Source organism: Somniosus microcephalus, chromosome 2, assembly GCF_052327205.1.
Source record: "Somniosus microcephalus isolate GS21.2 chromosome 2, FLI_Smic_1.0, whole genome shotgun sequence".
In the NCBI taxonomy this organism is placed as follows: domain Eukaryota; kingdom Metazoa; phylum Chordata; class Chondrichthyes; order Squaliformes; family Somniosidae; genus Somniosus; species Somniosus microcephalus.
In genome coordinates, this window is record NC_140988.1 from 88,229,628 (window position 1) to 88,255,008 (window position 25,381).

Here is a 25,381-nt window from a genome sequence, read left to right on the forward strand (position 1 = left end):
TCAACAACAGAGCCAATCATGGTATGAAAACACATTTTCAAACAGCTGCCTAAGGTTTTCAGATGATCGGCAGGCTTTTCAGCCAGGCACCAACATTAATATGATAATCCGCTTTCGAAGGCAGTGAGAACACACCTTGCAGAGGTGTAAATGTCATTGACAACCCACAGAACTGTACACCCAGCTGTACAGAAAAAATGACCCAACCCAAAAACAGGAGGGGATGGAATGGCTACTGGAGTTGTTGTTTTGTAGTTTCACACTCCTCCCCAGAGAATAATGTGAAGTAGTTGAACGATTCACAGGCTGATTAACAGTCTGACAAACAACAACCATCTTTATACCAGCCGATAGGGTGGTAGTCCTATATAACAGGAGGGTTTTATGGGCTCCCAACAACCCATGCGATGTGGCGGGGCGGGCGCTCACACACACCCATCGAACACAAGTATCCCATTGAAAGTGAATCCCAGAATTCACAGCCAGAGCTTCAGTCTCCACTTGCTGCGAGTGTTTGAACTCTGCACCTTCTGACCCAGAGGTAGTAATGCTCCCACTAAGCTCACTCTAGCTCCTGGAGTGGTGGGCTGTGATGCTGTTTCTCTGTGTCTGCCTTGAACCTGAACCATGTCAAATGACTGCAAAAATATGCATAATGAGGCTATCAGAGTATCTCTCTTTAAAGGTCATTTTGAGAATATACACCACTACAAAATTGGCGTGAAAACCAATAAACAACTTTTCTCTTTCGTAAAACATTTTTTTAAAACGTGTTGCACTTGGACAGTTAATTGTTTGCTAGTTTTCCTGTTCCTACCAGCCACACATGAGTACCCACTAAAAATTATGGATCAAGAGAAGAATCTGAGGTTTATGGTTGATACATTATTAGAGGTGCGGAAACACTATGATGAGGCCATTGGGAGGGCAAATAGGGATAGAAATTGGTATGTGCCCATTTTCGGGTGTAAAGTGGGCACAAAGCATATCAATTTAGCAGTGGGACAGCCTGTGCTCAATTTGTGCAGGCATTGGTCCCACTGCTAAATTTGTGGAATTTGTGGGCCCCATTTTTTCGGCGTCCCAGGCAGGTGCTTAAAACAGTCGTTAGGACCCTTGAATATGCGAATTAGGAGCCTAACGCCTGGTAAAGGACTGCTTTCATAAATTCATCAAAGATGAGCGAGGCAGATGACGGGCCTGCCCTGCTCAAGATTCTTTAGCAGCTCCTGCAGCTGCCAGTGAGAGGTACGTTAAATAAAAAACATGTTTTCTAAAAAAAAATTCCTGTGGAGCTAGAAAAAGTAGGAGTGCTCCTCTTGGCTCCACAGCAGTCCCAAAGACCATTGATGGCCGCACTATGATCACCTTCCCTCCCTCCCAGGACTTACCTAAGAAGGAAAGAAAGACTTGCATTTATATAGTGTTGAGATACCGCGGCAAACGTGGGAGTCGAGACCAGAGCTATTGAAAACACAACTGCTTTATTCCAACCACATGACAAACAGGAACTAGAAAAGCCCGCGCATCCACTTAAATACTTCCCAGACAGGAAGTGCTCCCGGCAGCCTGTCCCTGCGGGAAACAAGTTGCTGGAGGAAAGGGCCCCCGGCTGGGGGCTTCTGCTTAGACTGTCTGTGCCGCCGTGAGCGGATTATGTCCAGTGGTGGCGTGTCGCCACAGAGCTCCCCCCAGAATCCGCTTAGGAGGAGTGGACGAGTCGTGACGGTGGTCTAATGGTTCTGCCGCAGCGGCTCTGAGTGGTCGCCGGTCTGGTTGGTTGGGTCGGGCGGTTCGCCGCCGGCTGTGCTGGCTTGCCGGGGGGATGGCCTCTAGTTGGAGGCTGGGCCACGGGGACCTGTTCCCCTGGTTCTGTGTGTGCTGGTTTGAGCCGGTCGATGGAGACTGTCTCGACTCTGTCGCCGAGTCGCAGCTTGAAGACCTTGTTCCCGGTTTGTAGTACCTCGTACGGACCGTCGTACGGGGGTCGCAGGGGCCCGCGGTGCGCGTCGTGTCGCACGAAGACGAAGCGCGCCTGCTGTAAATTTGGCGGGGCGTGAGGTGCGAGTTCGCCGTGTCGGTTGACCGGAAGTGGGGCGAACTGCTGAGCAGAAGAGAAAGAGTCGAGCCGCTGCTGTTCGGCCGACCAAGGCTTGGTAGGCTCCGGAAGGAATTCGCCTGGGACGCGCAGTGGTTGTCCGTAGACTAACTCCGCTGCCGAGGACTGGAGGTCTTCCTTGACCACGGTGCGTAGGCCGAGTAGCACCCACGGTAGGCGGTCAGTCCAGGTACTGTCCTGCAGGCCGGCGCGGAGTGAGGCCTTGAGTGACCTGTGGAAGCGTTCACAAAGTCCGTTGGCCTGCGGGTGGTACGCCGTGGTGCGGTGGAGCGTCACCCCGAGGTTGCGTGCTGTGGCCGTCCAGAATTCGGAGGTGAACTGGGCGCCTCTGTCGGAGGTTATGTCGGCCGGTACGCCGAACCTCGCAACCCAGGTGTTAACGAACGCCCTGGCGATGTCGGCTGTGGTGGTGGAGGTCAGCGGCACTGCCTCAGGCCAGCGTGTGTAGCGGTCGACCATCGTGAGGAGATAAGTTTGGCCTTGCGATGGTGGCAGGGGACCGACGATGTCGACGTGTACGTGGTCGAAGCGGCGGCTGGGTACCTCGAAGTCTCCCAGGGGTGCTTTGGTGTGCAGCTGTACCTTAGCCCATTGGCAGGCAAGGCAGGAGGTGGCCCAAGTCCGAACATCTCTGCTGAGGCCGCGCCAGATGAAGCGCTTGGAGAGGAGTTTGACGGATGCGCGGGAACCCGGGTGAGAGAGCCCGTGGAGCGCGTCGAAAACGCGGCGGCGCCAGGTCTCAGGGACGACCGGCCTGGGTTGGCCGAGTGAGACGTCGCACGTGACTGCCGTGGCTTCGGGCCCGTGCGCGACCTTGGCTAGGCGTAACCCTGGCAGGCTGGTAGCCGCCGAGAGGAGGTCTGGGTCCGTGAGCTGGGCCGCTGCTAGTTGTGCGTAGTCGACCGCGAGGTGATTCGCACAGACGGCAGGACGGGAAAAGCAGTCGGCGACCACGTTGTCTCTACCGGAGACGTGCTGAATGTCCGTAGTAAACTCGGAGACGGCCGCGAGCTGGCGTTGCTGCCTAGCGGACCAGGGTTCGGTGTGCTTGGCCATCGCGTATGTGAGTGGCTTGTGGTCCACATACGCGGTGAAGGGGCGGCCTTCCAGGAGGAACCTGAAATGGCGGACCGACAGGTGGAGTGCGAGAAGCTCGCGGTCGAAAGTGGAGTATTTGACCTCCGGGGGGCGCAGTTGCGGCTGTAGAAGGCAAGTGGCTGCCACGCGCCATTGACCCACTGCTCGAACACGGCCCCGACCGCGTGGTCGGAGGCGTCGGTGGTGAGCGCGACCCGGGCATCGGCCCTCGGGTGCGCGAGCAGAGTGGCGTCGGCGAGCGCGTTTTTGGTGGCGTCGAAGGCGGCTGCCGTGTCAGTGGTCCAGGCTACGTCCATCTTGCCGGATTTTCCTCGGAGGGAGTCGTATAGGGGCTTCATGAGAGCTGCGGCTCTGGGGATGAACCTGTTGTAGAAGTTCACCATCCCGAGGAACTCCTGGAGGCCCTTGATGGTTGTGGGGCGGGGGAATTGCTGGACGGCCTGCACCTTGTTGGGCAGGGGGACGGCCCCAGCAGGGGTGATGTGGTGACCGAGAAAATCGATCTCGGTTAGGCCGAATTGGCACTTCGCCGGGCTGAGGATGAGCCCGTGTTGGGCTAGGCGCCCGAACAGGATGCGAAGGTGTTCGAGGTGTTCCTGTTTGGAGGAGCTGGCCACGAGAATGTCGTCTAGATAGATGAATAGGAAGTTCAGGTCCCGGAGGACTGAGTCCATAAGGCGCTGGAAAGCCTGTGCTGCATTCTTGAGGCCGAAGGGCATCCTCAGGAACTCGAACAGGCCGAATGGGGTGATGACGGCCGTTTTGGGGATGTCCGCGGGGTGTACGGGGACTTGGTGGTAACCGCGCACCAGGTCGACTTTGGAAAAGACGGTTCGTCCGGCCAGTCGGGCCGAGAAGTCCTGGATGTGTGGCACCGGGTATCGCTCGGGGGTGGTGGCGTCGTTGAGGCGGCGGTAGTCCCCGCAAGGGCGCCAGCCTCCGCCGGGCTTGGGGGCGATGTGGAGGGGCGAGGCCCAAGGGCTGCTGGAGCGGCGGATGATGCCGAGTTGTTCCATGGTGGTGAACTCGGCCCGCGCGATTTCCAGCTTGGCCGGGTTGAGTCTGCGGGCGTGGGCAGAAACTGGGGGGCCGGTGGTGGGGATATAGTGTTCCACACCGTGCTTGGCGGCTTTGGCCGAAAAGGTCGGGTTAGTGAGGGTGGGAAACTCAGCTAGGAGTGCCGAGTAGTCGTCCGTGGCTCTGGCGAGGCAGTAGGTCGTCAGGCTGGCCGAACGGGCCGGGGTAAAGGCGCCGGGGATGGGGTCCATAGTGTTGATGTCGACGAGGCGGTGCCTCGGAATGTCGACAAGGAGGCCGTGGGCGCGTAGGAAGTCGGCGCCGATGAGTGGGCAGAGGACCTTGGCTGTGAGGAACTCCCAGCGGTAGCGGCGGCCCGCGAGGTCGAGCGTGACCATGCGGGTGCCATATGTGCGGATTTCAGAGCCGTTGGCTGCAGCCAGTGTGATACCCCGTGTGCCACGTTGGATCTCGAGGGCGGAGGCGGGGGTGATGCTGTGCTGGGCCCCTGTGTCGCACAGAAATCGGCGGTTGGTTCTGTCGTCAGTGACGTACAGTAGGGGCTCCTTCTGCCCCGCGGCCATCGCGGGGGCTGGTGCGGGGGGGGGTTTGAAGGTACACGGTGGCATGCAGCATTGAGCCCTAGCGCCAAAACGGGTGTGGTAGTAGCAGTGACCCGGAGTGGTAGGGCGGTCGGGCCTAGCGGCCCGGGAAGACCGCGTGGTCGTTGCCGTGAGGTCGGGCGCGACGTCGCGAGCAGCCTGTGCAGAGAGCAGCCGGTCGGCCTTTTCGGCTATATCATTCAGGTCCGTGGAGTCAGACTCCACAATGAGCGGGCGGATGCTGGCGGGGAGCTGCCGAATGAAAAGCGTGCGAAAAAGGGCGCCGGGGTTTTTGTTGTCTGAGAGGGACAGCATGTGGGAAAGCAGGTCTGATGGTGAAGCGTCACCAAGGCCGGGGAGGTCCAGGAGTTGGCAGTGGCGCTGGTAAGAGGACGTTTGAAATTTTTTAAGTAGCGCAGCCTTCAGATGTTCGTACTTGCCCTCTGTTGGTGGATTCTGCAGCGCTGCCCAAACCTTGGGGACTGTAGCGTAGGTGAGCGAGGCGACGAGGTAGTCGTACTTCGTGGCGTCGACTGTAATGCCTTTCAGCCGGAATCTGGACTCAGCTTGAACGAACCAGGCTTCAGCGAGGTTCTCCCAAAAGTCTGGTAATTTAACCGTGACTGCGTTTGTATCCGCCATGCTAGCTTAGGATTCGTCCTGAGCGTCGGGGTCACCAGTGTTGAGATACCGCGGCAAACGTGGGAGTCGAGACCAGAGCTATTGAAAACACAACTGCTTTATTCCAACCACATGACAAACAGGAACTAGAAAAGCCCGCGCATCCACTTAAATACTTCCCAGACAGGAAGTGCTCCCGGCAGCCTGTCCCTGCGGGAAACAAGTTGCTGGAGGAAAGGGCCCCCGGCTGGGGGCTTCTGCTTAGACTGTCTGTGCCGCCGTGAGCGGATTATGTCCAGTGGTGGCGTGTCGCCACAATAGCGCCTTTCATGACCTCGGGACATCCCAAAGCGCTTTGCAGCCAATGAAGTACTTTTCTGCACTAGCATCGCAGCGGCTTGAAATTGATGTCCTGTTCACTGGCGAGCTGCATGGGGCCTCGCAGCAGGCATCAGCAGCTCGCCAGTCTAATATATGAGGCCTGAGGCCCAACTTCTATTGGGCCTTGGGCCTACTTGTTCCGGCACAGGCGGGCGCTGTGCAATTTCCATCCCATAATGTTTTAGGTTGTATTACTAGAACATTATACTTAAGCTGTATAAGCATTTAATACAGTTGCACAGATCATTGTGTCTAGTTTTGGTCCCCACACATGGTAGGGAAATATCAAACCATGAATAATGTACAGAGGAGGGCAACCAAAATGACAGCCAGACATTGGGTTCTTAGTTTTCAGGATGGGCTCCAGGATACGGGGTTATTTTCTTTAGAGAAACACAAGCTAAGGGATATAAATGAATTTTATAAGAATGATTCTCTTTATTAGGATAGGTTATTGAGATGAATAACAATAGAAGGACCAGGGCCCATGTATATAAAATCCTTAGGCACAGGTTAGATGTTAGGAAATATTTATTTTCACACAGCCATTGTCCTCTGGCATAGCTGCAGTGAATATGGATTCCCTGCAGTGTTTCAAAATGGAGCCGGACAACTTCCTGAGAGAGGAGGATATTTCCGGCTGTGGGCTATCTGGCATTATAGGTTACTAGTCTCCTGGAGCTTTTCTTAATTGCTACAGGATGTTGGAGATAATTTTCTCAGAGTTTTTCCTAAATTGACCTCAGTTTTATTTCCTCTGAGTTAGGAGATTGCATGATTAGGAAGGTAGATAAGGCTTGCTGGACCAGATATTCTTTTCTGTCAATTTTTGTAGATGCATAAATTGGAATCTGTTTGTTTGTAACATTTAGTTTCTTGAAATAAAATGCAAGAAGTAGAAAAAAAGTAAAATATTTAGATTGTGACTTCATAAACATTCCCTTTGAAGGTTTTTTGGAATTCATGGGAGTGAGCAATGCTTCCAGGCCCTCTATTTATCAAAGGAATGTAATTACGTATCTGATGCAACAGATATTGGAGAAAAAGCTAGAGAAGTAAATCAGTTTAGAAATGTTTGGAGATCATTTTAAAATATTGTTTTATCTGCACTAGTATTGCTGGATGCAATCTGGAACCAATTTGGGAGAATCAAGATATATTAACCACTTATCCTATTCTGCTGGGAACAGGCCAACTGACTCCATCAACTCCCCCTCAAACATCAATTCTGCAAAGGTCAGTCCAGCATTTGTTTTGATTAAACTTCAAATGTACATGTGACAAGACATCGGTTTCAAAATTCTCACTGCTTCAGTCAATAGTTTCTGATTCACAAGTTTCTAATTTACATATAACATAAAATTCAATGTTGATTCATTACATACATGCCAATATTTGCCCAGTACTTAGTCACTACAACACCTTTCTTCAGTGGGTGTTTTAAAAAAAATTACACTAAGCCTGTTTTATCGAATAAGCATCCTTTAAATTTTAACACAATGAGGGTTGCAGCAGTGTACCTAAGGTTTATCTGGCTCTGCTTATAGCAATCAATATCGTAAAAATAATTTTCTTACAATTTAACAATGGCCCAGAAATTCGGGTCGGGGGCTTCCCGCGGGTGCAAGCCTCCGACCTGCACTTACCTTGCACGCCGGCCGTTGAGCTGTGGGCTCCCGTGGAATTGCGATCCTGGGCCTCCTCCAACTGCCGGCGCACAGTGCTTGCGTATCCCAGGGGCGCAGTTAGTTCGATGCGCCCCCTGGGATCACGTGGGCCATGGAGAGCCAATGGTTGCAGGGAATGCTTCATTCATAAGTTTGACAGGAGGATCTGTCAAACCTATAAATACTATAAGCCCCAAAACATCACTAAAACCTCAAATAAATTTTAAAAACAAATCACATTTTTAAAATAAACTATTAATTACATGAAATAACTATTTTAAACAATAATTTACATTTTTGAAAAACATAATTACATTTTCTAACAGGGCTAAAAATAAACTTACCTTTCTTTAAAGTATTTAAAAATAATAAACCTGTGGAAAAAATGTTTTAATTTTAATTAATTCACCACTTACCTTGTTAAAAGCAAGCCTTGCGACTGCTTTTTACATGTCTAACTTCTGGAGACTTACCTTCCCGGAGAAACCTGGAAAAAAAACGTAAGTTCAATGCGCACGCACTGCCTCTCCCGCGCACGCGTTCCACCTGTCAACCCCTTCTTTCAGGGGAACGGAAGTGCCAGTTTCCCGCGCATGCGCACTGCATGCACGAAACCGGCACTTTCGTTGGGCCTACGTGTGAGTACCCCGTGCGTACTCACGCGTTGGGACCCGACTTTCTGCGCCATTATCTCAATGAGAATGTAACGTAATTGCAATTGCTAAAATAAATAATCACAAATATCTTCTGTAAATACAAATGACGATAACAGGATATGCCAACAAAAATAGTAACATACTGTTTGGAGGAAGTGAGTCTTAACCAATCTGATCTGTGAAAAAAATTGCCAGCTAAACTAATATAGGTTTACTATTATGTGATTACATGATTTAATAGTGCTGAAGTGATCAAGCAAAATTCAAAATATCTCATCCATCTTCCATGTTAATCTATAAAAACAGTTCAGCAAAGAAAAAAGCAAGATTATTCTTGTGTGGTATTTAAAAACCAGCAAACAAGATTTGTCCTCTCCAAATTGAAACCTCTCTAACTCTATTACTATGCTCCTTAATTAGTTGCACCATCTGACTTTGTTCCAAGCTATAGTTTTGATTATGAAAATTCCTCAACAAATATCACACATATTGAAGGTTTGTCAAAACAAATGTTAATATCCACAAGAAAGACCTCAACGGAGCAACACTATTTTAAAGTGCTAACGTATTATAGAAATCAGTGCAATGTCACAGTTGAAAATATGAAATTCAGTATGTAAGTACATAACAAGAATTGTGAGGTAAATGAATAGCCTTGTTCACATAACAATACTTAAGAGCTGTGGCAGAAAGCTTGAGTGAAGTTATTTCTGCAGGATAACTCCCTGGATGAAGTAAACTATCAGTCACAGCGCCACTAAATGATCCTCCCAAATTCTCCTCAACAGGGTCTTCAGCCAACTCTATGGAAGCCTATGTTTTTTATTTATTCGTTCATGGGATGTGGGTGTTCACCGCTGCTACCAGGGTCCTATACACAACTCCCACTACAGTCTTAAATCCTTTCCTATTTCTTAATTCTACCTATAAAGTCTCCACTGCCTGCTTACCTCTTGTTATATCCTTTTTTCATATATTTGTTCATGGGATGAGGGCATCACTGGCAAGGCCAGCATTTATTGCCCATCCCTAGTTGCCCTTGAGAAGGTGGTAGTGAGCCGCCTTCTTGAACTGCTGCAGTCCGTGTGGTGAAGGTACTCCCACATTACCGTTAGGGAGGGAGTTCCAGGATCTTGACCCAGCGACGATGAAGGAACAGCGCTGTACTTCCAAGTCAGGATGGTGTGCGACTTGGAGGAGAACTTGGAGGTGGTGATGTTCCCATGCGCCTGCTGCCCTTGTCCTTCTGGGTGGTAGAAGTCATGGGTTTCAGAGGTGCTGCCAAAGAAGCCTTGGCGAGTTGCTGCTGTGCATTTTGTAGATGGTACACACTGCAACCACAGTACGCTGGTGGTGGAGGGAGTGAATGTTTAAAATGGCAGAGACTTTGAACAAATATTTTGTATTGGTCTTCACGGTAGAAAAGCATCCCAATAATAATAGATAATCTAGGGGCGATAGGGAGGGGGGAGCTTAAAACAATCCAAAAATGTGCGGGTTAGGATGATTGGCTATGATATATTGACCCTTAGTGTTAGGGGGATTAAATACGTGGGGTTACGGGGATAGGGTGGGATATGTGTTGGTGTAGGGGTTACGGGGAACGGGTGGGATATGTGTCGGTGCAGGCTCGATGGGCCGAAATGGCTTCTATCTGCACTGTGGGGTTTCTGTGATTACTATCACCAGAGAAAAAATGCTAGGCAAACTTATGGGACTAAAGGTGGACAAGTCCCCTGGACCTGATGGCCTGCATCTTAGGGTCTTAAAAGAAGTGGCTGCAGAGATAGTGGATGCATTGGTTGTAATCAACCAAAATTCCCTAGATTCTGGAGAGGTCCCAGCGGATTGGAAAACTGCAAATGTAACACTCCTATTCAAGAAAGGAGGGAGACAGAAAGCAGGAAACTATAGACCAGTTAGCCTAACATCTGTCATTGGGAAAATGCTGGAGTCCATTATTAAGGAAGTAGTAGCAGGACATTTAGAAAATCATAATACAGTCAAGCAGAGTCAGCATGGTTTTATGAAAGGGAAATCATTTTTGACAAATTTGCGAGAGTTCTTTGAGGATGTAACGAGTAGGGTGGATAAAGGGGAACCAGTAGATGTAGTGTATTTGGATTTCCAGAAGGCATTCGATAAGGTGCCACATAAAAGGTTACCACACAAGATAAGAGCTCATGGGGTTGGGGGTAACATATTAGCATGGATAGAGGATTGGCTACAGGAAACAGAGAGTCGGGATAAATGAGTCATTTTCAGGTTGGCAAACTGTAACTAGTGGGGTGCCACAGGGATCAGTGCAGGGGCCTCAGCTGTTTACAATCTATATTAATGACTTGGATGAAGGGACCGAGTGTAATGTAGCCAAGTTTGCTGATGATACAAAGATAGGTGGGAAAGCAAGTTGTGAAGAGGACACAAAGGCCCCGATTTTCCCTGAGCCGTCGGGCGGGGTTTCAGGCGGGCGGGGGCTGAAAATCACAGAAATAGGGGGTCGCGACCCCCCCCTGCCCGATTCCCCGCCCCGCCCGACTTTCACCCCCATGTTTCAGCGCGACCCAAATCAGTCCTGCCCGCAGCAGGCGGGAATGGTCGGCGGGAGCCTAATGATCAATAATTGGCATGCTTAATCCTATTTTCAGGGTCCCTTGGAATTTTCAGCTTTTCCCCACATAAAACACGCCTGGTGGGAACACCGCTGATGAAGCCTGGCATGAACAAAGTTGGCTTGCTTGCTTTCAGCTGCAGGTCAATCAGGACTGAAGCGATTTAATCAGCCAGCATTTGTAGGCTGCAGGACCTTGTTGCTGAAGGCTTGGGGCAACTTGTTGAAGGCTTAGGCACAGCTGTGGAAGGTTGGAGCCTCAAACACTTCTCCAGTGTGAGCTCCTGGGAAGCCCCTGTCACCACCCTAACTCAGCGCCTCCTCAATGGAGGCATCTGCCAGAAGCACGGGAGGCCTTTTGTTCCTTCCCTTCCTGGCATTAGAGGATCTCCAACAGCAGAGGAGGCTGGAGCAACTCCAGCAACAACAGCTCCAGCAACAGCAGCAGCACCAGCAACAACAGCAGCTCCAGCAACAGCAGCAGCACCAGCAACAGCAGCAGCTCCAGCAACAACAGCAGCACCAGCAGGAGCGACAGGCTGCGGCTCAGCCACCTGAGGCAGCACAGGCCAGAAGGGGCCAGCGCATGGAAGGCCGTCGGCGCAGGAGATACCCACCAAACAGGGTCTACAGACACAGGGTCAGCTACCTCAGCATGACTGAGCAGCAGTGCCAGAGGCGGCTCCGACTTTCGCAAGAGGTTGTGACTGACATCTGCACAATGCTGCAGCAAGACCTGGAGCCCAGAGCACCAGGTCGACACTCCTTACCAGTGGCCATCAAAGTCACCACCGCACTCAACTTTTATGCCTCAGGCTCCTTCCAGGGATCAGCAGCAGACATCAGTGGCATCTCCCAGGTAGCCGCACACACTTGCATCACGCAGGTAACTGATGCCCTCTTTGCCCTCGTGCACAATCACATCCATTTCACCAGGGATCGCGCAAGTGTGAGGGCGCGAGCGCTTGGATTAGCTCAGCTGGCAGACTTTCCAAGGGTGCAGGGTGTCATTGACTGCACACATGTGGCCCTTATGGCACCCCACCGCAATCCAGGAGTTTTTGTCAACCACAAGGGCTTCCACTCCCTTAACGTTCAGCTGGTGTGTGACCACAAGGTGATTTTGCATGTTTGTGCCAAGTACCCTGGCAGCTGCCATGACTCCTTCATACTGCACCAGTCTACTGTGCCTCCGCTATTCAGTCCACCAAACGAACTTCAAGAATGGCTACTTGGAGACAAGGGATATCCCCTGCGCTCTTGGCTAATGACGCCGTTGAGGAGACCAGCCAACGAAGCTGAGGAGCGCTACAACTGCAGCCACATTTCCACCAAATTAATAATAATAATCGAGCAAGCCATTGGATTGCTGAAGATGCGCTTCAGATGCCTCGATAGATCAGGTGGAGCCCTACAGTACTCATCAGCCAGGATCTCCAAAATCGTCGTGGTACGCTGTGTGCTTCACAACATGGCACAGCGTCGTGGCTTGCCGATTCCGCAGGACCGAGAGGCTCCTCACAGAGCCGCTGAGGAGGAGGAGGTGGAGGAGGAGGAGGACGGAAACGAGCATCCTGCAGAGGCCCGCCAACCAGCGGCACCAGTGCGCGAGAACATTGCTGGGCGGAATGCAAGGAACGCACTCATCCTGGGCAGATTTGCGTAGCCTGGTACATCAAACACTGCAGCCTCACTGCTTCTTAACTGACCATGGACAGTGGCCCATGCCTACGCATTCCTACCTATTTGACCAGCTTGCTGACATCTGCAAGTTATCCTAAGGCCTCTATGTGATATTCCCATTCGCCAAATGACAGATGCCATTACTGCAGCAGTTGCCACCAGATTATTAATGTACAGGAAACTGATTGCATTAAAACTATTTACAAGACTTTTCACCCAAGTGACTAGCCTTGTGATTAGTGGTGCTTTATTTTTCTCTTGCGCATGCTCCTACTTAGTGGTGCCCCTGTGGCTTCAGCAGATGTGGAGGCCCCTTGCTCACTTTCCTGCTGCGCCTGTCTCAACACCTTTGGCGGGCGTCCTCTGGGGTGGCGAGCCTATGAGGGCTCGCCAGCAGTCTGCTGCTCCTGCGGCTGTGCAGGGCTCGAGACTCCTGTCTCACTGGGGTGTGGACTCCGGCGGGGCTCTGACCGAGGGCTCTGAAGTGGCATGGAAATGTGAGAACGTGGAGAGGAGCCCCCACTTCCTTGAGGTGTGCCAACAACCTCCCTCTCATGGGTCAGCTCCCCCTCAGTGCCTGCAAGTGGCTGGAGAGCACCTTGCTACACATCAGGGGGGCCATGGGGACCCGTCTCTGCACTGGAAGTCCTGCTCAGAGGGACTTCCATGAAGGTCTGGTTTCGGTGCTCAATAGATGCCCATCGCTCCTCAAGAGATGCCATTCTATTCAGAGCACTCACTATGTTTTCGATACCCTGGCGACTAAGCTCCTCCATGGACGCAGCCCTCCTCTCCTCGGCTGCAGTCCTCCTCTCCTCGGCCTCAGTCCTCCTCTCCTCGGCTGCAGCCCTCCTCTCATCGGCTGCAGCCAGCCTTACCACGGAGGTAGCCATCCTTTCCGTGGTGATGCTTTCATGCGCCAATGACTCCAATAAGGCTCTGCTCATGCTCGCCATGGACTCCTCCATTCACTCCACACTTGCAGCGATTCTGGAGACAAAACCTGCCAGAGACTCCTGCATCTGTGCATGGAAATCCATCACCTCCTCTCTTGCGGATGGACCCAGAGGCATAGGATTGACATGCAGCTGAGCTGAGCTGGCGGAGGCCTGCGCCCTCCGAGGACTCTCCACTGCTGTCCCTGTCTCCACACTCTGCTGATGCTCACTTGTGAGTTGTGCAACACCAGGTGACAACACTACTCTATGTCCCAAAGGTCCCACCGAGGTGTGAGTGTCTGCGCTGGTGCTGGGTGTGCTTACTTCTGCTGACGCTGGACCCTCAGAGGCTGGAGCTTCCTCTGAGGAGTCTGGCTGCAAAGCCTCTTCCTCCTCGGCAGTGGTGACGAGGGCTCCGGGTGGTCCTGTGTGGGAGTAAAGGAAAGATTTAGAGATGTGATGCCAAGGCTACTTGTACATTGGATTTGGCAGATACTCATAAGTCCAAATGATGTGGCTTCAGAATCATATCAGCAACTCATGCTATGTCAATGAGAGAGATGGGAAACTATTCTGTCACCAGCTTGCGGGCTTGCTCCTGTCTCTCCTGCCCCAGCTTCCACAGGTACGTCAGCCCCAGCAATCTCCATCACAGCTTCCTCCCAGGGGCTCAGGTGGGCGATTGAGGGTGATCCTCCTCCAGTCCTTGCATGCTCTCTCCTATTGTGAGCTCTCTTTTCCTGCAATGAGGGAGACAAGTGGAGTTTGAGTGAGAGTGCAGGAGTGAGTGTAGAGATTGCATAGCATAGATACTTAGAAGGAGACAAAGATGGTGTGAGGCTGCAAGACCAAGGGCCCTCCCTGTGTGTTGTCAGTTGTGTTCCAAGCATCAGAGTGAGAGGCAGTGTGAGGGCTGCAAGGTGGAATAGTTATGTGAATGTGAGCATAGAGAGATAGGGAATGGGTAAGGGTGCATGGATGTGACTGTGAAGTGGGATGCGGAGGAAGAGATTGCTGAAGCGGAATGCTGTTGGGGAAAGGCAATGTGGATCAGGTTGAGGGTGATGGAGACTTCATACTTACTTTTCCTGTACGGTGAAAGTCATGGAAGCGCTTCCTGCACTGTATCCAGGTCCGACGGGTGACTCCCAGAGAGTTGACCTCTGCAGCCACCTCCATTCAGGCAGCCCTGGTCTCTTTGGGAGGCCTCTTCCTCCCTGAGCTAGGGAAGAGGACATCCCTGTGGGCCCTTACCCCATCCACGAATGTCTGGAGTGACGTCTCGTCGAATTTGGCGGCAGCTCAGCTGTAATGATCAGTAACCTGTCATTCTACAATGGTACACTAGGTGGAGCTGTATGTTGCTGTATGTTTAGCTGTATGTATATAAGAGTGGACTACCCATGATGCACTAGGCTACCCAGAAGGCAGTAGTCAAGATGGATGCTGTACAAGTCCACATGGCATGAATAAAGTGACTAGCTAGAAGCTAGCTGTTCATAATAAGAATGTTTATTTATTTATGAACATAACATGGTACCAGGATTGGTAAAAATCTGCTGAATATTGTGAAACGCGACATGGAGAATTTGAAGCCACCGGAGGGTTTGAAACTCACGGGGAATGTCGACTGCAATTGGCGGACTTTCAAACAACAATTCGAACTCTATATTGCTGCCATCGGGTTCGGTACGATGCCAGACACAAGGAAAATAGCGTTGCTGCTCAAGGTTGCAGGCCCGCAGGCGATAGAGGTATTTAATATGTTTGTATTTGATCAAGAGGAAGACAGAGAAAAACTGGACGATGTGCTAAAGAAATTTGATACACATTGTTCTCCCAAAAAGAACGAGACCTACGAGAGATACGTGTTCTGTTCACGGACACAGCAGCAAAATGAAACTTTTGATAGCTTTGTGACCGATCTAAAACTGAAAGCACAGACATGTAATTTCTCTGAACTGAAATCATCCATGATTCGTGACCAGATTGTGTTTGGTGTTCATGATAAAAACATCAGGGAATATCTGTTGAGAGAAACCAAACTAACATTGGAAAATGCTGTGAAAATATGCCAAGCCAGTGAGCTAGCTCAAAAGCACACGAAGACTTTCAGTGAAATTAATAATAATGCGATTATAGTAAGTGATAGTGCTGCTGTCGGTGCTGTGTCCTACAAAGGAAAGAAATGTGGGCAGAACAGAAATGAAAAGCAATCGGAGGAAGGAATTTTTTTATTGTAAATGCTATGGTTACAAACACCAGTCACGACAATGCCCAGCGTTTGGGAAAATGTGCACAAAATGTCATGGAAAGAATCACTTTGCCAAACAATGCTTTTCAAAAGTAAAAACAAAGAAAGGGCAACAAGTCAATGTGATTGAGGACACTGATTTAAGTGAGACATTTTCTGTAGGAATGGTGTCAAGTGACAATATAGAAAAGGATACAGAAAATGTGCAGCCCTCAGGAATGGACAATGCTGAACATAAAGTTAATGCAGTAAAAGAGGACAAATGGATGATCCCACTGCAGGTAAATGGAGCATTAGTTACATTGAAACCAGACACTGGGGCAAAAGCAAACTTAATCAGTATGAGTGACATAAAAAATATGAAAGAAAAGCCCAAAATACAGAAAAAGTCAGTACTACTGAAGAACTATAATGGACAGAAAATAGATAGCTTAGGTGTATGCAGACTTAAAGTGACAGTCAACGACAAAGTGCATCATCTCATGTTTTCTGTTGTGGCTGAGGGACTTGATTCACTACTAGATGACAAATCTTGTGAGGACTTAGAACTGGTCAAGAGAGTCTACCGTATAAACTGTGCCATAAGCAGACCAGATGAATCAATGGATTCTGTAGTGAGTAATTTCCAGGATGTGTTCAAAGGATTTGGAGTTCTACCATTCACTTACAAGATCCAGCTAAAGGAGAATGCTCAGCCAGTGGTACATGCTCCACGGAGAGTTCCAGCACCCCTGCGTGACTGGCTCAAGAAAGAATTGGACAGAATGACCACACTAGGAGTCATCAGGAAAGTTGAAGAGCCAACAGACTGGGTTAACTCCATGGTATGTGTAAAGAAAAAGAACAATGATCTAAGAATATGCATGGATCCAAAGGACTTAAATGCAAACATAAAATGTGAACACTACCAGATTCCCAAGCGAGAAGAAATCACCAGTGAAATGTCAGGTGCCAGATACTTCACAAAGCTCGATGCCTCACAAGGATTTTGGCAACTAAAACTGGATGAAGAGAGCACCAAATACTGTACCTTCAACACACCATTTGGCAGGTATTGTTTCCTCAGAATGCCTTTCGGGATAATATCTGCATCTGAAATCTTTCATAGAGCGATGGAACACATAATTGAAGGTCTGGAAGGAGTTCGGGTCTATGTTGATGACATCATCATCTGGGGCTCCACACTGAAAGAACACAATGAGAGACTGACTAAAGTGCTACAGAGCATACGCCGGAATGGACTGAAGCTCAACAAAGCCAAGTGTCAGTTTGGCGTCCAGGAAGTCACTTTCCTAGGGGATAATCTATCTGGTAAAGGAATAGAGCCAGATATGGGAAAAGTAAACGCCATACTCAACATGCCCCGACCCACTAACAAAAAAGGAGTGCTACGCATCATGGGGATGATAAACTTCATTGGAAAGTTCATTCCTAACTTGTCAGCCAAGACAGCTTGTCTGCGAGACCTGCTACGTAAGACAAATGAGTTCGCATGGACAGAAAGACATGAACAAGAGTGGATGAACCTCAAAACAGTGCTGACAACCACACCTGTACTCATCTTCTTTGACCCAACAAAGAGAATCAAAGTGTCAATGGATGCATCGTCTTGCTAGGCGCAGTCTTGCTACAAGCAGAGGGTGAAGATTGGAAGCCTGTTGCCTATGTCTCCAGGTCTATGACTGATTCTGAGTGTCGATACGCCCAGATTGAAAAGGAATGTCTAGGCTTGGTAGTTGGACTAGAAAAGTTCCATGGCTACATATATGGACTTCCCACCTTCACAGTTGAGACAGACCACTGCCCACTGGTTGCCATCATCAAAAAAAACCTGAATGAGATGTCTCCAAGGATTCAACGACTCATGATGAAGCTGCAAATATATGACTTTGAACTGATCTACACACCAGGCAAACACATAGCGTTAGCAGATGCACTATCCCGAGCACCCAAAATGAGTCGTGTGAGCTCTACTGAAGAAGACATGGATGTTCATGTGAGTATGGTCACTGCTGCACTGCCTGTGTCAGACACAAAATCAAAGCAAATAGCAGAAGAAACAGTAAAAGATACAGTGTTACAAACAGTAATAGAGAATATTCACCATGGTTGGCCAAAAGGTTCCTGTCCAAAGTACTTTCACATCAGGTCAGAATTGAGTGTCGCAAGTGGACTATTACTAAAACAGAACAGGCTCTACGTCAAGACATGCTCAAAAGGATTCATGAGGGACACCTGTAGGGGGTTTCTCTTGCTCGTTCTGGTCTCCTGCCAGGTTTCGTGCAATAATTACCCTTGAGTGGTTCGACCCACTCCCCCTACGGTTCTAGACCTTGGACTTAGATGCAGAGAACAGTAGTGTAGAGAAAGAACTCAATAGACCAGGTTGAATAGCACGAAATGGATGCTTTTATTTTTAAACAGTTTGAAGCATTACAATATACATGTCATAGGCACAGATTAAAGTTACTACAATCATACACAAATTTATGAACTTAACTCTATGGAAATGGGGAACACACGGCACATCGTAAAAGGGGAAACACATTACGGTTACCCTTAACTCCCTCCCCTATACCTAAACTAAGTTTCGACCTGGGGAACTTGGGATCATGCTCACCACTCTCGAAATCGCGAAAAAGGGGGTTCGCAGCCTTTTGGCACCGCTTTCCGTCGTCACGTGGATTTGGAAGCTTCTGGCGCAGTCGATATTCTCTCTCCCTCGAGGCGGTGGGGTAGACACAGCCTCGATGAGCGCTCGTCAAGGTTGAGATCCATTATCGTGGATTTGGGTTCATGGAGCAGACCTCAGTTGCAGGCTGCTGAAGAAGTGCATGCACATGGAAGAATCTTTCCGGCCTGGATCGCCGGTTCTCCAGAGGGTTTCTTCTCCGTCGGCCTGGGTCGTCGATGATCTCCCGACCCCAGTACCCGGGCCACCCTCGTCGTCTTCTCGTCGTGGCCGAGCCTTGTTCGGCTGAACACCGACCACGTTGTCTTTTTACCGAAGTCGTCCGTCTTTAAAAAAACGAAACGTCTTCATCGATTCCGCATCTACCGAAGTGGAAGTGGCGCCGATCCTGGCACCGTCCGTCCTTCGTTCGTCCCTTGTAGAAGTTCTTGAAGAAAATGGAAGTCTGAAGTCATCCAAGAAGAAGCAGCCGTGAAGTCAAGTTCGAAGTTGTTGCCCACCCCTAGATGGACTTTCAATCCATAGTTATACTCTTTTGGGACAGTCTTATCTCCCGCCAAATCATAGTCCTGTCTTTGTATTAATTTTGGCGGGCAGAAATCTCTGCAGGGGCGCTTTGTCTTGTAACGGAGCCGGTGATAACTTAAACTGGCCTTCCTGGCCGATAATGTCTTTTAATGTCTTTTACATTGTCATCGCGGCTCGGTTCGCATATTGATCGGTCCGGAGATTTTCCTTGATGGCCGCTAAACGGTTTTTCCTTTGTACAATAAATGGGTATAAGTGTTTTTGCATTGTCCGCCCATATCTTGATGGGCCCCATCCTGTACTTAGAATTCATTGAATATGTATGCTGTTTCTCTGAGTTTCGGTTCCCAGATATTGGCTTTCGCGGGCTTACTGTCTTCAATCCACAAGCCTGTCTGGCTTGCAGTAACAGAAATAAAATGGTTCAGAAACTGATCACGGGGCCTGGCGGCCATTTTGTATGCCCTTTTATCAAAGGTTATTCTGTGCAAGCTTACTTTGGTCAATAAACAGTCTTATTTTATCCAGTTTTCTTGCGGGATTTTTGCTGAAAATTTCGAATCTTACAGGCCCCCCTGTGATACTGATAGCAAATTTTCCCCGATTCCCCACATCCAAACATTCCTGGCACTTAACTATCTATGACCCTTACGACACATGCAGTTCCCATTTCCGAAGAAAACAAAAATTACCTTTTTCACATTTGGATAATCACAGACAGCACATCTTAAACTATAACACATTCATCTGTCAGATGTGCAGGGGTCGATACCCTCTTGCGCCATCTGCATACACCTTTTATTAATCCAAAAAACTTAAGAACAACTAATAACATAACAATACTTATTTCCTTATAACCCAAAACAAACACCAAAAAATGCGAATGGTCAAAAATTTTAAAAATGGAGGGACGCTTAATCTTATACTAGCAGCTTAAAGTGGGATGTCTTCTTCCCCCATTCGCACATAGCGTTCTCTCCATTCTCCTGTGTTCTCGTGCCTCTGGAGGCGTTTGCCTCTTTTGCAATGCACGAAGAGCAAAAATATCACAATTAAAACCTGACACACTACTAGGATGTGGGATGCTATTCTAATCCAGGCTGGGACCTCTATGTTGGTGAACAAGTCCCACCATGGTGGGATGGTTATGTCCAATATGTCTTTTCCTATCTCTAAAGTCTTCTGCTCCAGTGTGTAGAAATGTTTCTGTGAAACTATAACGGCTTTTAAAATCTTTGTGAGGTGTTCGGGCAGAGGGGGAATGACATAACCAAAATGCGCGACAAATCGTTGCAAGTCTGCGAAATTCTCTTTGATAGTGATGTGAATGGTGGAGGGCGCAGGAATGGGGACAATTTGTTGTTGTGCCACTTGAACCACGGCCGTGGGTTTGAAACAGAAACTGCTATCACCGATCGAACACCACTCGTGTTGTCCGTATCGGTACTGAGGCGCTGCAGTGGTGACGCAGTATGTCCCACCCCCGATATATGCTACCTGCGGGGGCACATGGTCCTCTGCCATTGCCTCCATGGTGCAATTTACCGGCTTCGCGCTAGCAGTTCTGAACCCGCACTGTGGTTTCAAAAAGGCATTCAAGTGCTGGGGACACAGGATGATGTGTGCTCCCCGGCTCCGACATCCCGAGAGGTCGGTGCCTGTCATCGTACGCTCCCATCTGATGACGTAAGGCGGGACCACTGCGTAACGAATGTGTGCGCCCCCCTGAATGACTCCAATGTTCTCTACTCTGTATACCGGGGCGGGCTTTGCTGCAGGACCCAACACCAGCATTCTTACTACTATTCCCATGATAGTATGATTCGAATGTCCGCAGTCCACTGGGACTGGGTACGCTTCTGCAGCTAGTCTGAGCTGGCACGGGCTTAATGCATTCTCAAAAGGGTGAAGCGCTAGCAAGTGCTTGTTGCTGATCCAGGACGGGACCAAACCCTGTTTAAAATCCTCAAGATTACTGCGGCCCTCGCCCAGTAACCACGCCCCGTACAGCACACAGGCTTCGTTTTGCGCAGCTTGATCGGACGCATTCCGATCCTCCTTAATGAGTGCATTTACCGTTCTCGCGTGTCTTTCCAGCTCAGCTATTATATCCTTAAAGTGTAGTGTCATGGCCTGGTCCTCATGCAACTCAGAACCCACTACCTTATTTTCGTCTGTCAGTATGTTCCTTAACTGGGCTTTTAAACCGTTGATCTGTGTCTGCAGCTCCACGTTATCTAGAGCGTTGACGACAGATGTCCCGGTATTAAAAGCAGTGAATATATCATTTACAGTACCCCTTCTTTGCCTCCTGACTCGATCCAAAACTTCTGGCGGTGTGGTGTATAATTTGTCTTTGTCGATGTCGGCAAAGTCAAATTCGTAAAATTGTCTAAACATTCGGGTTAACAGGACCTGGTATAATTGTTCCGTTTCTTTGGGACACCACTCCGGCAATCGTACCTCAGTGAGATTTAAAATCACTGAGGCCACCACGTAGTGTACCCCTTGGTACAGCACCTGGCCGGTGGGTACCAATACTAAACCGTTCCCGGGTCCCTTGGTGGTGGTTGGGCACCCTTCTTTCTGGGCTAGTGCTACCGGAAGCATGGGTAGGGGCTTGCGTGGGCGGGTGATAAGTTCAGTGGCATTTACCGGAATAGGGGAGTATGGTGCTCCGCACGCTCGAGTGCTGACATCCCATCTCATCCCCTTTCCTTCATCCTGCCACTGCCTCTGGAAGAAGATGGATACGCCCTTGGGGCACACGTGTCTCGAACCCCACATACAGACATATATTCCCTCATCTGGTTCCCACCATTTGTCCCAACACACACGCAATTGTCCGTGAGTCCCCGTAATAGTCCGATGGGTATTATTACCCAGTCGCTCCCACTCGACCGTAGAGTTTCTCATGTCCTTTCCCAGCTTTCGTAGCCACCACCATCGCCTTAGTGGTACGTTCCCATTGCACACCAGACAAATCCTCTTTCCCACGGTAACGCTGACTCTGGGTGCAAGGATCCTCACCCGAGGGCACGTTAACGAAGTCTCTTGGTAGGCAAAACCGAAATTGCTGGAATATTCCGTAGAATTCGTTCCCAGCCAACCTGGCCATCTCCCTTGGTGGAAGTAGGTGGCGGTTTCCTCAACCTCTCGCTCCCCTGTCCCATCCGTTGCGATGGGGGCCGTGTCCCCGGAGCACCCGAAAATAATGACGTCCTTGGTGCGGCCTCGGTAGGCCCACCCGCACCCGATCGCCATGAACGCGATGAGAATCTTTTCCATCATATCCCAGGTTTCTGTAACCAATAAAATGATGTAGCCGGGCTCCCAATAGGTGCTGGCCTAATTAAATGGACGCGCGGGTTCCTGGACCCCGCTCCCAAACAAACACACATATCGGGCAGACTTTGAAAATTGTACTCAACACATCTTAACGCTATATACATTTCCTTAAATTATCGCCATAATTATCTAACTTAACTTATGTACAGCGCCGCCCTCCGCGGGGCAGCTTGCCTAATCCCTGTGACTTCTGTCGTGCGCCACACCCTACGGTGGGGCTGCACTGATCTTTGGCTTTGATCCCCCGCAGCCTGTCGCTGCTGAACGGGGACCATGCCTTCCTGGGGCTGCTCTAAACCGTGGTTGGGAAAAATGGGGAGAATCTGGCCAAAATTTTCTGGGCTGGGGCGCTCGAGCCGACCTACGAGGGGCCGCTTTGGGTTGGGCTCCCGGGGCTGATGGACCGGGGGTTGGGACTGTCACCGTCACAGCCTGTGGTTCCTCCACAGCCGCCGGCTCCAGCTCCTCTCCCTCAGGCTCCGTCCCCCCGGGGTCGGGGTCTGTGGCTTCCGACTCCACCTCACCTGTCCCTACAGGTAGTGAGTCTCCGCCCCCATTCCTTACCTCCCCCAAGCTGGAGTCGAGGGCGGGATCGTCGTCCTCTGACTCTTCCTCCTCCGTGATTGGGTCTAAGGCGGGGTCGAGCTGTTCGTGCTCTCTCCTGCCTAAATCCCATTCAAAAGGTGAGACCTCCCACTCCAATGGGATGGTCTCTCCCTTCACGCAGGCTACTGTGCCAGCCTGTGTGGTCTGTGACTCTGTTACAGGCTGAGGATCTTTGTTCTCAGACCTGGTCCCCTTTGATGGCCCTTGTGTACTCGATTTAAACAGTTTACACTGGTTGATGTGAAACCATTTGGTACGTCGGGGCATCTTCACTGCATAAACCATGGGGCTGGCCTTGTCCACAATGCTGTAAGGCCCCATGTACAGTGGTTCAAAACTCCCTACCCTGGCGTAGTTTCGGACCATGACCTGGTCTCCGACTACCCATTCTTGTTGTTTCCGAGGTTCCAGTAACAGTCTATTTCCCTGGTGCTGTCTTCCCATGTTCCCAGCCGCCTGCCCATAAATCTGTTTCAGGCGCTCCAAAAGGGTTTGGATGAATTTGTCTCGTTTCACCTCTCGGAGCTGGCCCTCAGTGAGCACCGGGGCTAGTACATGGGTGGGTGTTCGCATGATCCTTCCAGTCATTAATTCGTGCGGGGAATACCCCGTACTTTTGGACTGGCTGGCTCGGATCCCCATGAGGACTAAAGGCAGGACCTCCACCCATTTCTGGGGCGAGCCCATTGTCTCTTTCCTCAGCTTCTCCTTGAGGGTCCGATTCATACGCTCAACAATCCCGGATGACTGGGGATTGTATGCTACGTGCCACTTCCCCTCAATGCCCAAGAGCATGAGGGCGTTCTGCATTACTTGACCGGTGAACTGACTCCCTTGGTCGGACTCTACAAAACGGGGAAGTCCCCACCGTGAGAACACTTCCCGAATCAAGATCTTAGCAGTACCCAGTGCCGTAGCTGTTCTGCACGGGAAAGCTTCTACCCATTTGGTGAACACATCTACCAGGACAAGGCAGTACTTATAGCCTCCCTGGGCGGCGGGCAGGGGCCCTATGTAGTTGACCTGAATCGACTGCCATGGTCCCTCTACCCTCCTGATGTGCCCCATGGGCACCTTCCTTTTGTGGGGGTCTGGGTTGTTAGCAGCGCACACAAGACAGCTTGCGCAGAACTCGCGGACATCGTCCCGAAGTCCCGGCCACCATCCCGCCTGCTCTACCCATTGCCAGATGACCTCAGGCCCGGGGTGTCCCGCTCCTGGACCCTCGTGGGCCAGTTGCAGGAATTCCCTCCGGTGCTGCTGCGGCACAACCCACTGCTCCTCTCGGAACAGCATACCTTCTTTGACTGTGAGGGCTGCCGCACTGTACGGACCCTCTACCTGCTTGCCTTCTGTGATGGCTTTTAGGACTGCTTTTAGGGCGGGATCCAGGGTTTGGATGGTCTTTAGGTCTGGGGGCGGTGTCACCCCTGTGTTCCCTGGAATTCCCTCCCTGCCTTGGATCGCCGCCACGGGTCCGGGTCCATAGGGGTCCCAGAGAATGCCGTTGCGGGCACCCTCCCTGGCTAGCGCATCCGCCTGCTGGTTGCCCTGGCCGCGGGGTTCTGTGGTGGAGTGAGCCTTTACCTTATGGATGAACACCTCCCCTTTCTCCCCCACAGCTGCTAGGATCTTTTCCAGCAAGGGCTTAACTGTTAAAGGCCGCCCGTCCGCAGAGGTATATCCGCGTCGGGACCAGATGGCGAGGTACTCTGTACACGAATTGCAGGTGAACATGCTGTCTGAGCAAATCGTGTATGGGGTTGGGAAAATCTCGGGGTGGGTAACCACGTACGCCACCGCGGACAGTTCAGCCTGCTGTGCGCTCATAGTGCTGGGGAGCTTAATTGCCAGGGCAATGTTTGCCGCCGGGTCATAAACTCCACACCCTGTGAGTCGTTCGCCATCAGATACAGTGCTAGAACCGTCTACGTAGATTTCGCGGCCTGTGGGATGTATCCCGGCCCGTAAACCTATGTTGACCTCCCATACCCCTTCTACGGAACATCGATGGACTGTCCCGGGATATGCCATGTTGGCTGCGAGCCTTGGCGTGCAGAGGCCTTTAACTTTGAGATCCATCTGGGAAAGGAGGAGGGCCCAGCGCGCAATTCGAGCGCTGCTTACGGTCCCATCCTTAATCCTTCCATCCAGAAGTATCTTTGTGGGGGTGTGATGGGTGAGGAGCGTGATGGGAGAGGTTCCTGTGAAGATCACTGATCTGTTCACAGCCCAATGCGTGGCCAGGAGATGCCGTTCGCAATTGGAGAAACTCCTCTCTACATCCGTGAGCACCCTGGAGGAATAAACTACTGGTCTCAGCTTGCCGTGCCGCTCCTGGAGCAACACTGCGCTCAGGCTGTCCCCACTAGCGGCTACCTCCAGGAAGAACTCCTCTCCCCCATCTATGGCCCCTAGGGCTGGCGCGGTCTGCAGATCTCTTTTCAACTTCTCGAATGCTGCCTGGCACCCCTCATCCCAAGACCACTCGACTCCCTTGTGTAAGAGTCGAAGTAGCGGGGCTGCTGTGGCAGCATAGTCCTCGATGAAATCTCTGCAG